Genomic DNA, 5401 nt, shown 5'->3' on the forward strand with positions numbered 1-5401 from the left:
TGACTCTTAACTTTTATAAAGAATATCTCTTTGGATTTGAGACTTTAGTCTTTGCAACTTTACAGATCTTCTTTATGCACCAAGAGCTTGTAACACTCCAAAGAGAAATAATTTTTTTTTTAAGAGTATTCAAGTATATTCAAAAGGGACATATAATTGTATATGCCGAGTCTGGTAATCCCAGGAGAGTACCTGTACATTGAAATGCAGAAAATTAAAGACTATCGTAGAGTCAGCCACTTCTACCTAAAACGGCTCGTTCTAACACGCCCCCACATCACTATCTGGGAAGATTTGCATAACTCCGCCCAAATGTTCACGCAAAGAAAGAAGGCGTAACTTTTATTCTCGCTGTAGTATTGTTGCCGCTGCCGCCATGTTGTGAAGACGCTGTGTGCTTCGTTGTGAAAGCGAAACTACTTTGTTTGGTCTTCCAAAAGAGGACGATATCCGCTTCGTCATGCCTGGAGCTGATCCATGCTGGTCGCTGAGGAAATACTTCGCGCTGTGGATCGCCGGATCGACTTTCACCGTGGACGAAGTGGAGTGGCAACATGTGGTTGCCGCAAGCATCACAGTATGGTGAGGGGCGTAACATTTCCGTCACACGCTTGAGGTATTCGCCCAATCACAACTCACGGATAGCTGGCCAATCAGAGCACACCTCGCTTTTTCAGACCGATGAGCTTTGTAAAAATCGACGTGTTTTCAGAAAGGCGGGGCATAGAGGAGAAACAATAATGTACAGTATGTGGAAAATAATGTGTTTTTTTTACCTTAAACCGCATAAACACATTTCATTACACCAAATACACAAAATACTATTATTTTTAGCAGCATCATATGACCCCTTTAAATACTTAACTAGTTTACTACAAATTAAATAAATTAATTATTTATGGTATAATCAAATAATAATGCGTCAACTATTTTGAAATATTTTTATTTAATTTAAAAGCTACATTTTAAAATGTTTTCTTTAACTGTAGCAGCTGCTAAATATATTCAGCCAGCAGACTTGTTGCTGCTGCAGTTGTATTACTCTGAATTTAGTCTGAATCACAGCTCTGTGTTTAACATCGGCTTGTCAGACTGTCAATCATAGCAATGACTCGCGGCACAATTTAGCGGATTCACTCGCATCATTTTTTACACTCACGTTTGTCATTCCTGAAACAGTATATACGTGGATGTTCGGTCCTCTTAGACAAAAAAATGTTCTTCAAATTGTGAATGGATTATGTAGAGAAAGGGTGCTTCCGTTACATAGCATAACTGATTTTGATAGTTGACCGGAAATAATTGAGATGGCTTTTCTAAAACCAGGAAGTAACCGTGCACATAATCAATTAGGCCTATTAAAACTAGCCTATGGTTGTTATCGTCCTTGGAGTGAACGGGCCTTTAAAGGTACAGTACTAAAACACTGTGTTAAATTTTTGTTTTAGATTTTCCAACTTCAGATCTAAATGTTATCTGACCGGTGAGTTCTCCGCACCCTTTGTGGTTTTTGTTCAAAGCCTGATGTGAACTGCTAGTTCTGGCATACAGGGTGATTTGTCTGATTTGGAGCAGATTTATGGAGTTATCTGTCTGGCTGCAGGGCTTTTCATGTTGCGATGAAGAGGAACATGAAAGGGCCCCCCTCTTTCTCTCTTTTTGAGGATTTAACTGCGTTTGTATCAGTGTAGCTGCTTGTCGATCGTCATGTTAGACCAGGGCTGTCCAAACTCGGTCCTGGAGGGCCGGTGTCCTGTAGAGTTTAGCTCCAACCCTAATTAAACACACCTGAACCAGCTAATCAAGCTCTTACTAGGCATAGAAACTTCCAGTCAGGTGTGTTGAGGCAAGTTGGAGCTAAGCTCTGCAGGACATCGGCCCTCCAGGACCGAGTTTGGACAGCCCTGTGTTAGACAGTTTTTTGAAACGTGTTTTCCTTTAACTACGTTAACTATGTCAACAGGTGTGAACCCAAACATCACTCTTCAAGAAGCCAAACTACCAATAGCCAAACAAATGACAGCCGGCAGCTTTAAATCAGCCCGTTAATCATCATAAGCGATGGCCATGTCAGATGTGATCAGTGTGACTGCAGCTTATTTTACAGAGCTCATAAAAACGAGCTGGCTCGTAAAAAATGATGGTGAAATTCGGTCCTGAAAGGACCTGGAGGTTTCATAAGCTCGCAGGGTTTCATAACACTTTTATTATCACAGACCTGGGCTGACTCACAAGACTATACAATCTAAACCTAACTTATGTTGTTAATCTCTGTTGGACACGGCTTCCTCTCTGCCATTATATTATATTTTTACACACTCTAAAAAATGCTGGGTTAAATACAACCCAATTGCTGGGTTTGTCCCTATTTTACCCAGCACTGGGTTGTATTTAACCCAGCATTTTGTATTTAACATATTGTTGTATTTAACCCAGCATTTTTTTAGAGTGCACCATTATTTCATCGCCCACCTGCTTTAAAATAATCCTTAACTAGTAGCTGTGTCTTGGAACATGGTAGCATGGTTTCTAGCTGGTCATTAGTTGGAAAAACATCTTGGATCAGCAACAATCCAGCTACTTTGGTAACTATAAGCATTCCTGTAACTCAAACAGTACACTCTAAAAAATGCTGGGTTAAATGCAAAACAACCCAATTGCTGGGTTTGTCCCTATTTTACCCAGCATTTTTTAGAGTGTAGATCATGGTGCTATCACAGGTAACACAATGAATGAAAATGAATTATAAAAACATTGTGGGAATATTGTTTTAACGTGTTTCTAAAACCTTCCCGGGTAAAATGTCCCGTCCTCTTGGTGTGATTAGAACGTCACTTTAAGGTTACAAATACATTTCTTAGAATATTCTACTACTACCTACTTTTTTACCCAAACTATAATGTTATTTGAACATTTTATTTTTTTTTATTTGTCATGTTTATTAACGTTAAAATTACCAGTCTTCTTGTGGTTAGAACATTAAAGGTTACAAAAACGTTCTTAGAACATTCATCAAATACAAAAAAAGAACGTTTTCTCAACATAAGGACATTTTGAGAATGTTGTTCAAGAACATTTTCTCTCAACATTATGAGTTATTATATAACTAATAGCAACATCAAGGTTATGGATTTGATTCTCAGGGAATTAATTAGCTTAATATTTTAAGTTGTAGCCTATAAACTGACTTTTTCAATCGGGTTTAGACCAGACGGATCGATTCCTGGGTGAGTTGGAGAATTAAAGTTCTGTGGTACAGTTTATTGGCTACTTGTCTTCAAGGAGGAATGGACATTTATTGTTCTGGTTCTGCTCTACAGGAGGGCAGATGATATTTTTAAGGTTGACTGTGTGAAAGTGTGTGTAGAGACAGACAGAGAAAGAGAGAGGCTGTTCATATCCACATGTAAGCAATGTGTTCTGAATATTGCCTTTCAGAGAGAACACATGCAGTATAGATTTTAGTTAACCTAGCAGGCTATCGCTTTCCTGCTGTATAGATTCAGAGCTGCTGGCTAATAATAAAGCTCTTCTGTCCTCTAGTGTTGAGCGCTGGTAAGTCTGCTTCGTTCAAATGGTTTGTTTTAAAGCAGTCACTTTTTCCGTGTTCATAATTTGCAAAATGTATATAATGAGCGAGTACATCATGAATTAATCTTCCAAACCGTGTTTTTGTCTTATTCCGAATCACTACGGTACACTTGTAATAAGTACTTATATTTGGACTATTGTAGGCTGGTCGGGTCGTCACCGCTGCGGAGTAACACCCACCTGCGTGATTCGCCATAGACATAAACTTAGAGAAGTAGCTCCGGTTGGAATGTTCTTCCGCGGGATGTGTGCAGTTCTGTTTATTAACCGCTAGAGCGCCATAAGTTACATAGTGCAGTGATTGCTTTGAGTCACCACTTGTTCTATTTTTAGGTCAATATTTTGTCATCTTAGTTTAAAGGTTTGTTTGAGTTTCATAGCGTGGCCTTTTATAACTGATTGCTTTTTAGATCCGTTTGCTTGCTTTCTATTTTCATTTTTAATAAGGGAATTTAATGTTATTTATATACTATTATTTATTAATATTTTGAATTGGCTTGTATGTTTATATTTTCTATTTTCAGTTTTAGTTTCTGTTAATATCAAGCTTTATTTTTCATCTTTCTTTCTTTCTTTCTTTCTTTCTTTTTTATTATTTTGGCTTTGTTGCAAACAGCATGAATTTTGCCAAAAAAAGAAAGAAAAATAATTTAAACATTTCAGCCTCATTTTCCTTCATAAAAAAAACAATGGCATTATGTAAACATACAGGCATTTAAAGGGTTAAAATCCTGAAAATTCATGATTTTTTGTTATGATGATGGATGGAAAAAAACTGTCAGTGAAAGCAGAAAAATATTAATATAAAATATTTTATGACACTGTTTTGTCAAATTGTGTCCTCTATTAATCACCTCTGTGTACATTTGTTAAATTAAATTGTTAAAACTTTTTTTTTTTTCAATTAGTTGCAAAGGCAACTGAACATTTTGGGGTTTTTTTTTTTAGTTTACATTTTTCATCTAATATTTATATTTTATTTATTTATTTATATTTATTATTTTATTTCTGCTTTATTTCAATGACTTAACAGTAAGAACACATTTTTCTTTCAGCATGTATCTCATTTCCACATGCTCCGCTTGTGCTGTGATGTAATGACTCTCTCTTGCCCTTCTCTCCAGAGCAGGTGGACTCAATAACAACACTCCCACAGAACATTCTGGCTGTTTGCTTTACCCAAACACAGCAGAAGCGACTCTCTGCGACCCGCACCGCTCAGCTGGAACGATTTGGGATTGTGTCTGAATACAGGGTCACGTCTGTTTGAGAACTCATGCAGAAACCAAATGAACAAACACTTTTCTCTCAGCTTTTCTTTAGAGACCTTTCTCCCAGAGTGCACTGCATATTGAGAGTTTAATCAATCTATCTATCTATCTATCTATCTATCTATCTATCTATCTATCTATCTATCTATCTGTCTGTCTGTCTGTCTGTCTGTCTGTCTGTCTGTCTGTCTGTCCGTCCGTCCGTCCGTCCGTCCGTCCGTCCGTCCGTCTGTCTGTCTATCTATCTATCTATCTATCTATCTATCTATCTATCTATCTATCTATCTATCTATCTATCTATCTATGTGCATTATAATACAAGGACATCCATATTTCAAGACATACAGTATCATATCTAATCATTTTTAGTGCCAGCATGTGGCAAAACTAAAGCAACACTAGGGCGTGTGATATCTGGGAAGCATTCGAATAAATGTGTTTGAATAATAATTGCATATTGAGAGTTTAATCAATCTATCTATCTATCTATCTGTCTGTCTGTCTGTCTGTCTGTCTGTCTGTCTGTCTGTCTGTCCGTC

Source organism: Sinocyclocheilus grahami, unplaced genomic scaffold (genome assembly GCF_001515645.1).
Source record: "Sinocyclocheilus grahami isolate Dianchi unplaced genomic scaffold, SAMN03320097.WGS_v1.1 scaffold1608.1, whole genome shotgun sequence".
Lineage (NCBI taxonomy): Eukaryota > Metazoa > Chordata > Actinopteri > Cypriniformes > Cyprinidae > Sinocyclocheilus > Sinocyclocheilus grahami.